This window comes from Malaclemys terrapin, chromosome 25 (assembly GCF_027887155.1).
Source record: "Malaclemys terrapin pileata isolate rMalTer1 chromosome 25, rMalTer1.hap1, whole genome shotgun sequence".
NCBI classification, from domain to species: Eukaryota; Metazoa; Chordata; order Testudines; family Emydidae; genus Malaclemys; species Malaclemys terrapin.
The window spans coordinates 6,947,583-6,959,759 of record NC_071529.1 but is presented as its reverse complement, the minus strand read 5'-3'; positions in this window follow the sequence as shown (position 1 = coordinate 6,959,759).

Sequence of the window (12,177 nt, the reverse complement as noted above, 5' to 3'; positions counted from 1 at the left end):
GAGCAGGGACTGAACACCCCTGCACAGCCCCGGGGGGGCCCTGCCACTCCCCCAGCAGCTCCCTGCCACTGGCAGGTTTAGCCTTCCCTTGGAAGGATGCTATTTGGGGCCAGTAGGGGCTGGGACAGCCGGTCTCTGCTCCCTCTCCTCTGTTAGGGAGCAGCCCCTGTGCGCATGGCCCCGGGACATGCTCCATCACTCACAGTCTGTAAATCAAAGCTAGGTCTCTTTCCAAAAGATACAGGCTAGTTCAGTCAGAGCTGCTGGGCTGAGTGCAGGAGTCACTGGGCGAGGTGCCCTGGCCCGTGCTAGGCAGCAGGTGAGACTGGATGAGCCAAGCGATGAATCCGTCTACGACTGTGCTCTCCCACCCCAGCCCTGCCCTGTTGTGTCCCTCCCTGGGGCACCGTTTGCCTCTGTCTATACCGCACCTAGCACAGTGGGGACCCCCGATCCTTGCTCGAGGTAGCTAGATGCTACCCTAACAGTAACATGAGGCAGGGGGTGAAGAGAAGGACATGTCTGTTTTCCTCTTCCTCCAGCCCTTCCCCTTTCCAAGCTGCAGGAGCACTTGCGTGAGGATGAGCTGTTGGTAGATATGCCTCATGCCAACTCAGCACCTGAGTGGCTGGAAAATCGGAGCTCTTAGCCCCGCAACCACCTGCTTTCCACAGCCTTCGGAGTGATTTAACAGCAGCTCTTCGGCAAAGGAGCCCAACTCGCCCCTGCAGCTGGGCAAATTGACTGTGTCTGTATCAGCGATAGTTATATTACAGGAGCAGCTACAGGCCAGTCAGGATCAGGGCCCTGTTGTGCTGGGTACTGTACACACACACACACACATGCTGGGTACTGTGCACACACATGTGCTGGGTACTACGTGCACACACACACACACACACACACGTGCTGGGTACTGTGTACACACACACACACACGTGCTGGGTACTGTGCACACACATGTGCTGGGTACTACGTACACACACACACACACACACACACGTGCTGGGTACTGTGTACACACACACACACGTGCTGGGTACTGTGCAGACACATGCTGGGTACTGTACACACACACACACACACACATGCTGGGTACTGTACACACACACACACACACACGTGCTTGGTACTGTACACAAACACACATGTGCTTGGTACTGTACACACACACACACACACATGTGCTTGGTACTGTACACACACACACACACACGTGCTGGGTACTGTGTACACACACATATGCTGGGTACTGTACACACACACACACACACGTGCTGGGTACTGTACACACACACACACACACACACGTGCTGGGTACTGTACACACACACACACACACACACACATGCTGGGTACTGTGCACACACATGTGCTGGGTACTACGTGCACACACACACACACACACACACACGTGCTGGGTACTGTGCACACTCATGTGCTGGGTACTGTGTACACACACACACACGTGCTGGGTACTGTGCAGACACATGCTGGGTACTGTACACACACACACACACACACACACATGCTGGGTACTGTGTACACACACACACACACACTGGGTACTGTACACACACACACACACACACATGCTGGGTACTGTACACAAACACACACGTGCTTGGTACTGTACACACACACACACACACGTGCTGGGTACTGTGTACACACACACACACACACACACACGTGCTGGGTACTGTGCAGACACATGCTGGGTACTGTACACACACACACACACACACATGCTGGGTACTGTACACAAACACACATGTGCTTGGTACTGTACACACACACACACACACACACACACACGTGCTGGGTACTGTGTACACACACACACACTGGGTACTGTACACACACACACACATGTGCTGGGTACTGTGTACACACACATACACATGTGCTGGGTACTGTGCAGACACATGCTGGGTACTACGTACACACACACACACACACACACGTGCTGGGTACTGTGTACACACACACACACGTGCTGGGTACTGTGCAGACACATGCTGGGTACTGTACACACACACACACACACACGTGCTTGGTACTGTACACACACACACGTGCTTGGTACTGTACACACACACACACATGTGCTTGGTACTGTACACACACACACACACACACATGTGCTTGGTACTGTACACACACACACACACACACACGTGCTGGGTACTGTGTACACACACATATGCTGGGTACTGTACACACACACACACACACGTGCTGGGTACTGTACACACACACACACACACGTGCTGGGTACTGTACACACACACACACACACACACACACATGCTGGGTACTGTGCACACACATGTGCTGGGTACTACGTGCACACACACACACACACACACACACACGTGCTGGGTACTGTGCACACTCATGTGCTGGGTACTGTGTACACACACACACACGTGCTGGGTACTGTGCAGACACATGCTGGGTACTGTACACACACACACACACACACACATGCTGGGTACTGTGTACACACACACACACACTGGGTACTGTACACACACACACACACACACACACATGCTGGGTACTGTACACAAACACACACGTGCTTGGTACTGTACACACACACACACACACACACACACGTGCTGGGTACTGTGTACACACACACACACACACACACACACACACGTGCTGGGTACTGTGCAGACACATGCTGGGTACTGTACACACACACACACACACACATGCTGGGTACTGTACACAAACACACATGTGCTTGGTACTGTACACACACACACACACACACACACACGTGCTGGGTACTGTGTACACACACACACACTGGGTACTGTACACACACACACACACACACACATGTGCTGGGTACTGTGTACACACACATACACATGTGCTGGGTACTGTGCAGACACATGCTGGGTACTATACACACACACACACACACACACACACACGTGCTGGGTACTGTGTACACACACATATGCTGGGTACTGTACACACACACACACACACGTGCTGGGTACTGTACACACACACACACACACACGTGCTGGGTACTGTACACACACACACACACACACGTGCTGGGTACTGTACACACACACACACACGTGCTGGGTACTGTGGACACACACATACACGTGCTGGGTACTGTGGACACACACACGTGCTGGGTACTGTACACACACACACACACGTGCTGGGTACTGTACACACACACACACGTGCTGGGTACTGTACACACACACACACACACACACACACACACACACGTGCTGGGTACTGTGTACACACACATACACGTGCTGGGTACTGTGGACACACATGTGCTGGGTACTGTATACACAGACACACATGCTGGGTACTGTACACACACAGTAAGAGACCAAAGGTGGTGTTGAGCGAACACACACCCTTAGCATGGGAAACTGAACCCAGCCCTGGGTCCAAGTAGCTGGGAGTGGGTACTGGAGAAAGAGTCAGAGAACGTTTGTAGGTGCAAGGACCGAGTGGCTGGTGCACCAGATTAGGGACCCAGGAACCCCTGGTTCTCTTCCAGACTTTACTGCTGCCTGTTATGAGATGTTGGGCAAGTAACTTCACTTTCATTTACCTCTATTTTCACTCTTCCCCTTTGTCTAGTTGGACGAGAACCTCTTCAGGGCAGAGACCGTCTCTCACTATGTGTCCATCCAGAACCCAGCACGCTCCAGCCCTGATCGGGATCTCTGGATTCTACTGTAATAAAAACACTTCCATACAAACTGTGGTTCCAAAAAAATTCAGGTTGCCAAGTCAAGCACTTGGCAGTTAGGAAGTGCCAGAACTGAGGTTGCCCAGGTACCTTTCATTGGCCCTCTTTGTGTGTATGCATGCCAACGGGCCCCCTTTATGCATATGCATGCCAACGGGCCCCCTTTGTGCGTATGCATGCCAACGATACAATCTTTAATGACACGATCGCATACTATTTTGTTTGCCACCGGACCCTCCCTGGCTCAGCACACACCATGGACAGTGCTCACAGAAGAGGCAGGTATTTGACATTTCTTTGTATCCTGCTCATTCAAAGGGCAGCTCAGGTCTTATTTAACGCACCCCCCTCCAAAGCCTGCACTCAATACAGAATGATTGATTTCCCCCCGGATGCTTCTGTTGGGCGTTCACCAGAGTACCCGAGGGCATCACAGACATTCATGAATTTATCTTCACAACCTCTTCACATGAGGGGCTACTGTTAGCCTTGTTTTTCTGATGGAGAACCTAGGCCCAGCGAGATTAAGGCCAAAAGGGTCAAAAGTGTTTTGAGTGCTCAACTCGAGACAACTGAGGCCTGGGAATCTTCATAGGACTTAGCATTTTTAGTGATGTGCTCGGGGCACAGCTCCGTGTCTTCTGCGGCAGCTGTGAGCGTCCAGCACTTCTGCACCTCAGACCCCCCACCCATCTCAGGCTAGGCACCTAGACAACGAGGAATACACCATTAGTAACCACTGGTTTAAGTGACTCGCCTGGCATCACCCAGGAACGTAGGCAGGGATAGAATCCAGTTTTCCAGTGGGTTTCACAGCTAATTACTGACAGCAGAGGGACATAGAGAGTCAGGAGGCCTGAGTTCAAGTGCAGGGTCTGGAAGGGAGTGTGGACTAGTGGTTATAGAAACCTTTCTGCCCTGTTCCCTCATGCGATTCCTGCCCCTTTCCACCCCCACGTTCTCGCGTGCACAGAACCCTGCAACAACTTGGGAGGATGCAAGCAAAGTGCATGGGCAGAGCTACCAAGGGGCCCGGGCCTGGGACAGCAGGGAAGGGCGGCAGGCCACTAGTGGTGTGAGTGACTGACTCTGCCCGGCTTCCTCTCCAGGGGCATCAATTTTCAAAACCCTCACTGGGTCCCTCAGCTGTCCCCGGGTCCTTTCCATGGTGTTCTGGTGCTGCCCCCTAGTGTCCTCATGGTCACACTGCTGCTGAGCAGATGCAGGAAAAAGTCATTGAGAAAAGTGTCTGCCCTCACACTGAACTTTTTGTCCTCTTGATTATAACCCCCTTAGTGCTGTTCTAGCATGGAATTTCCGGTTAATTCCCCTGCTTCAAGCACTCACAGAAAAGTAGCAGGAATCCTGTAAGTATCACGGTAACATTCACTACCCACAACCTCTCCAACGCATCATCAGTGATCTACAACCCATCCTGGACAATGATCCCTCACTTTCACAGACCTTGGGAGGCAGGCCAGTCCTCGCCCACAGACAACCCGCCAACCTTAAGCATATTCTCACCAGTAACCACGCACTGCACCATAACAACTCTAACTCAGGAACCAACCCATGCAACAAACCTTGATGCCAACTCTGCCCACATATCTACACCAGCAACACCATCACAGGACCTAACCAGATCAGCTACAACATCACCGGCTCATTCACCTGCACGTCCATCAGTGTTATATATGCCATCATATGCCAGTAATGCCCCTCTGCTATGTACATTGGCCAAACTGGACAGTCACTCCGCAAGAGGATAAATGGACACAAGTCAGATATCAGGAATGGCAATATACAAAAACCTGTAGGAGAACACTTCAACCTCCCTGGCCACACAATAGCAGATGTAAAGGTAGCCATCTTACAGCAAAAAAACTTCAGAACCAGACTCCAAAGAGAAACTGCTGAGCTCCAGTTCATTTGCAAATTTGACACCATCAGATCAGGATTAAACAAAGACTGTGAATGGCTATCCAACTACAGAAGCAGTTTCTCCTCCCTTGGTGTTCACACCTCAACTGCTAGCAGAGCACCTCACCCTCCCTGATTGAACTAACCTCGTTATCTCCATACTGATTTATACCTGCCTCTGGAGATTTCCATTACTTGCATCTGAAGAAGTGAGGTTCTTACCCATGAAAGCTTATGCTCCCAATACTTCTGTTAGTCTTAAAGGTGCCACAGGACCCTCTGTTGCTACCCACAACAGTAACACTGTAAAGACTTTAATCGTGTTGACTGGCTGGTGTTTATGGAGATGGTCTTTAGGCTGAGATGCCCCACTGAGGCCTTAAAGACCCCAACTCCCTCTCTTTGAAGAGCTGGGGGATGTCCTGTAAAGGGCAGTTTGGTGTCGTGGCCCATCTTTATTCAGCTTCCCAGTCCCCTCTGCGGTCACAGAATCAGAAATGTGGGGCTGGAAGGGACCTTGAGAGGTCATCCAGTCCAGCCCCCTGCACTGAGGCAGGACCAATAAACGTAGCCCATCCCTGACAGGGGTTTGTCCAGCCTGTTCTTAAAAACCTTGAATGACGGGATTCCACAACCTCCAGAGCTCGACTATCCTGAGAGTGGGAAAATTTTTCCTAATATCTCATCTAAATCTCCCTTGCTGCAGGTTAAGCCCATTGCTTCTTGTCTTACCTTCAGTGGAGATGGAGAATTGATCACTGTCCTTTTTGTAACATTCCTTAACATATTCAAAGACTTATCAGGTTCCCCCTCTCCGTCTTTACTCAAGACTCATGCCCGTTTTTTTTAACCTTTCCTCAGAGGTCAGATTTTCTAACCCTTTTATCATTTTTTGCTGCTCTTTTCTGGCCTCTCTTCACATCTTTCCTAGCGTGGCACCCAGAACTGGATGCAGAACTTCAGCTGGGGCCTCACCACTGTCGAATAGAGCAGGACAATGACCTTCCGTGTCTTACGTATGACACTCCTGTTAATACAGCCCAGAATGATGTTAGCTTTTTTTGCAATGCATCACACTGTTGATTCATGTTCAATTTGTGATCTACTATAGCCCCCAGATCCTTGTCAGCAGGACGATCGCCTAGCCACTTGTTACCCATTTTGTAGTTGTCCATTTGATTTTTCCTTCCTAAGTGAAGAACTTTGCGCTTGTTTTTACTGAATTTCATCTTGTTGAACTCAGACCAGTTCTCCAATTTGTCAAGGTCGTTTTGAATTCTAAGCCTGTCCTCCAAAGTCTTGCAACCCCTCCCAGCTTGGCGTCATCTGCAAATTTGATCAGCATGCTCTCCGCTCCATCATCCAAATCATTAAATGAAAATATTGAATAGTACCGGACCCAGGACTGACCCCTGTGGGACCACACTAGATCCACTTCCCAGGCTGACAGCAAAACATTGATAACTAGTCTCTGAGTACAGTCCTTCAACCAGTTGTGCACCCACCTCATTGTAATTTCATCTAGACCGCATTTCCGTAATTTGTTTATGAGAATGTCATGTGGAACTGTGTCAAAACCCTTCTTAAAATCAAGTTATATCACGTCTACTGCTTCCCTCCATCTGCTAGGCTAGAAACCTGTCAAAGAAGGAAATTAGGTTGGTTTGGCATGGTTTGTTCTTCACTATTTTAATCTTATTATCTTTTAGATGCTCACAAATTGTTTAATAATTTGTTCCAGTATCTTTCCAGGTATCAAAGTCAGGCTGATGGTCTATAATTCTCTGGGTCTTCTTTGTCCCCTCTTTTAAAGAGAGGTCCTAGATTTGCCCTTCTCTACTCCTCTGGGACCTCACCCATCCTCCAGGAGTTCTTGAAGATAATTGCTAATGGGTCCGAGATTGCTTTAGCTAATTCCTTATGTACTTAGGGTGAATTTCATCAGTCCCTGCTGACTTGAATACCTCTAACATATCTAAATATTCTTTAGCCGGTTCTTTACCTATTTTGCGTTCCTTCCCCCTTGTTGTTAATATTCATTTTGTTGACTATCTGGTCATTAATCTTTTTAGTGAAGACCGAAGCAAAATAGGCATTAAAGCCCTCCGCCTTCTTGATGTCACCAGTTACTAGCTCTCTTTCCCCATTAAGTAGAGGATCTACACTTTCCTTTGTCTTTCTCTTGCTGCTAATGCTAAGAGAACCTCTTCTTGCCTTTTATCTCCCTTGCTAGTGTAACTCATTTTGTGCCGTTGCCTTTCTGAGTTTGTCCCTGCGCGCTTCTGCTGGTCTTTTGTGCTCCTCCTTAGCAATTTGTCCATGTTTCCACTTTTTGTAGGAGTCCTTTCTGATTTTCAGGTCATTAAAGAGCTCCGGATAGAGCCATACTGGCCACTTCATATTCTTCCAATCTTTCCTTCGCTTGGGGATAGTTTGCACTTGTGCCTTTATATTGTCTGCTTGAGAAGCTGCCAGCTCTCCTGAACTCCTTTTCCCCTTCAGTTTCCTTCCCATGGGACTTCACCTGCAAGTTCTCAGCGCTTGCTAACGTCTGGTTTTTTGGAAGTCCTTTGGCCTTAGTCTGCTGCTTTCACACCTTCCTGTCCATAGAATCATGAAATCTATCGTGAGCACTTGCACCCAAATTGTCTAAGGTGCCACAAATACTCCTGTTCTTTTTGCAGAGTCACTACCGATTCCTCCGGTTAGTCTAAAACGGTGACTTCCTCCACTTTCTGAAACAAAAAGCTGTCCCCGGGACATTCCAAGAGCTTACTGGGAATTCTGTTTTGCCGTGTAACTTTTCCAAAAGATGCCTGGGTAGTTAAAGTCCCCCGGTCCTATGAGGACTTGTGTTCAGGGCCGGCTCCAGGCACCAGCGAAGGAAGCAGGTGCCTGGGGCGGCCAGTAGAAAGGGGCGGCACTCCATCTGCTATTGGCCGGGTCTTCGGTGGCAATTCGGCGGCGGGGGGGTCCTTCACTCCCTCTCTTCCTCCTTGGCAGCACTTCGGTGGCAGCTCAATCGGTTTTTTCCCCCCTTCGCCGCTTGGGGCGGCAAAAAAGCTGGAGCCGGCCCTGCTCGTGTTTTGGATCTTTCTATTGTTTATTCTAGAAATGCCTCATCCCCCTCCTCTTCCTGATTTGGTCACGCTCCATTTCCCTTCCTGAAACCTGCCCTGGACCAGTGTGCAAGGCTGTGTTCCTATTTGACTCACTGGTGCGGAATGGCTCTGCCCATCTGACAACTGCCCTCTTGGCTGGGACCCCAGGGACTGAACCAACCTCCTGCCTAGCATGGGCCAGAAACACTCAGCCAGTGATCCCTGCATCCAGCCAGAGTGAACTAGAGTGTATCCATTAGAAAATAGCTCCAGCCTTGCTCCAAGGACTCCAGAGACTCTATCACACCCACCGTGCAGTGGGTTACTTGGCACTTCCTCTCCTTATGCAGAGTTATTCGTTCGGAGGGGTTACGGGGACGTGTGCAGAGTGTGCCTTGATTGGATTGGCCTCCCTCTGCATTTACCTCACCCTTCCCGGACCCCCTGCCAGGGCTGCCGAGAGCGGGTTCGGGCCCCGGTGAAAATTTTTTTCGGGCCCCCCAGCAAGGGCGGACCGGCTAAACAGGGCCGACAAGGGGTGTGGGGGGGAAGCCGGGCCCAGGGCCCCCTTCCAGACCCCAGTGATTTGTACCGGCTTCCCCCCCCTCGTCGTCCCTGCCCCCTGCTGCATAGCCTCCCGCACCCCGAGTGCTCCCTAGCGCACACCTAGAAGAGGCGACTCAAGGGTGGCGTGAGGCCTTCCCCTGCCCTCAGGAGCTGTGCGGGACTTGGAGCCGTCTCTTCCCCCCTGCCCCATTCAGACAAGAGACTCCGACCCCACCGCACCAGGTCACCCCTGGCCTACAAAGCATCTGGCCAGAGCTGGTGCCCCACAAAGCGGACCATAAAACTCCCTGGCAAAGAGACACAAGGACGGCTACTGCCAGACTGCAGCCGCTAGAGGGGGCAAAAGTTTCTTAAATTGGGAGTGAAATGAACGGAGGGTTATTTGCTGCATTATGTGATCCTGCAGAGACAGTCCTTCCACGCCCGGGACTGACCCCCCAGTGCGGCCGGGCCCAGGGAGCCTCTGGGTGAGGTGGGCTTTGCTAAGAGATCTCCACGCTGGGGTGGGGGGGTCTCCGCTCTGGGCTGCCCAGGGTGTCTAGTTGGGTGCAGGTATATTGGGGGGGGTTGGTTCTCTGCCATCCGATGCACGGCTCTGGCTGGGCTCAGGGGTCCTTGCTCCAGCACTAGGCTGGCAATAAGGGGCAGGGCCCTGACCAGTTGGGATGTACCTTATCTGTCTGAAGTTTGCTCTTCTTAGCCCTGTTGCACCAGCTCCTGATGCCCCGTCACAGGTGGGTGGCAGAGATGAGCAGGAACAGCTCCCAAGACCTCCCCTTCTGGGAGGAAGTACGGCCTAGTGATTGCAACGCAGGCATCGGCTCCAGAAGCCAGGCGCGCTACCAACAGGTAATGAGAGATGGCTCCTGCCTCAGATTGCTTCCAATCGAAATAGACAAGAGGCAGGGAAACTGAGGCACGGGAAGGTGAAGTGACTTGCCTAAGGTCATGCTGTAGGTCAGTGGCAGAGCCAGGAACAGAACCCAGGTCTCTAGACTCTTAAGCCAGTGCCCTTTCCTTAGTTCAATTACTGATACTGTCAGCTCTTTGGGGCAGAGACTGTCTTTTTGTTCTGTGTTTGTGCAGCTCCCAACACTATAGGGTCTTGATCCACGGCTGGGACAGCAGGTGCTGCAGGAGGGCAGTGTACCATTAAATCCGGGCTGGTGCCGTATACTAAACCTCTCTGGCCTCCTTCCCTTGTATTAGGGAAAGTAACTGTGGTTTTGTGTCTCCCCGGCCGGCCAGCCTCAGAGCCTCTGGGGAGCAGCAGTGCCTTGATAGAGGGCAATAAAAAGACCCCGAACAGCTGAATACAGGCCTTTGTGGTGGGGAAGGCTGGTCTTGTGACTATAGCATGGGCTGGTGAGTCAGGACTCCTGGGTTCTTTTCCCAGCTGTGCCAGTGACTCCCTGCAGCACCTTGGTGAGTCTCCTCATAATGGTTCATTCTAATCTTGAGATCTATGACCGGAACTTCCCAGACTTTGCCAGCCTCAGGGAGAGCCAGTGAGCTCGCAGGAACTCGATCCTTCCTCAGCTCCAGGGATCGGTGCCAGAGGATTTTCATATCAGGTTAGCTTCTTGGGGGGAATGATCCCTGATAAACCCTGACGGTCACACCCAAAATGCTGGAATGAACAAAACTTCTGCACAACTCAGGAAATTCCACCTTGTACATCCACCCTCCGCTCACCGTTGGAGGACTGGCTGGCCCATGGGACTGGTACTAGTAGACAGGGTCAAAGCAGTCCTGTTGAGAGACATTTGGGGCCCTGCCCCCGCCCATATCACCCCAGTTACAGGCATGTTAGGCCCCCCCTGAGTTCAGGGCCCATGTACAATGTCTCTCCCCCTCCCATTAGCCCTGGGTCAAATGCTGCTCAGAGTGGCAGTGACCAGCAGGGCTTGCTATTTTGTGGTCTGGAATGAGCTGGTCTTAGTCAGGTGCCTATGGAGACAGTGTTACGAGGCTCACCATCCCAGAGCACTGCCCCCCACAGCAACACCCAGCACGGCAGCACTCCTGCCTCAGTTTCCCCACACCCATCTTCAGCCTTCTCCCACTGGAGAGGTGCTTTGCTGCAGTGACTTGGGCCCTCAGTCATTATCAAAACTCCCCCCTCCGGGGTATCCAAATCCAAAGCAAGCAAAACACAAAGCCTTTGCCCCACTAATCAATCGGGCCCGGCCCTGTCTTTCCCCAGGGGTCTGTCCTCTCTCCTCAGATTCAAACACTCTTCTGCCCACTCTCTGGGCTCAGCTTTCCCCCAGCCCATGCTCCTTTCCCTCCCTGCCCTCAGCCCCTCCTCGTATGGGAGCCTCTAGTTTGCTCCTTGGTCTTCCTCAGCCTTCCTGCCTGGAGCCTGCCACGCACCCCTGCCTGCCTGGTGCACTGCTCTGGCCCTCTGCTCCGCAGGGCATCCTTCCTTTTAAGCCCAACACCCAGCTCAGGACAGGGCTGACTGGCCCCAGGCCTCCTGGCCCCTGTGCGGGAGGCCGCCTTGTTCCTGGCGGGCTTCCAGTTTATAGAATGTTGCCACCAGTATGGCAGGCCCAGCACGGAGGCCAAAGAATGGGTGGGTCATGAGGATGAGAAGGATTGAGGAGACACATCGGGTGGCGCAGGGTGCTGGGAGTTTGCACTGCTGCTGCTCACGCTGTCCCTGATCTCTGGAGAACTAGAGGCCTCCAGGCTCCCGGGTTGTCAAGCTGGAACTCGTCGCAAGCACATTTAAAAATAACAGCAATCATAACTGGCAACGCATTACCGGAGACGGGTGGCAACTGGCGTCAAGATGTCTCTAATGCCACCATGACCAATCAGTAGCAGGGA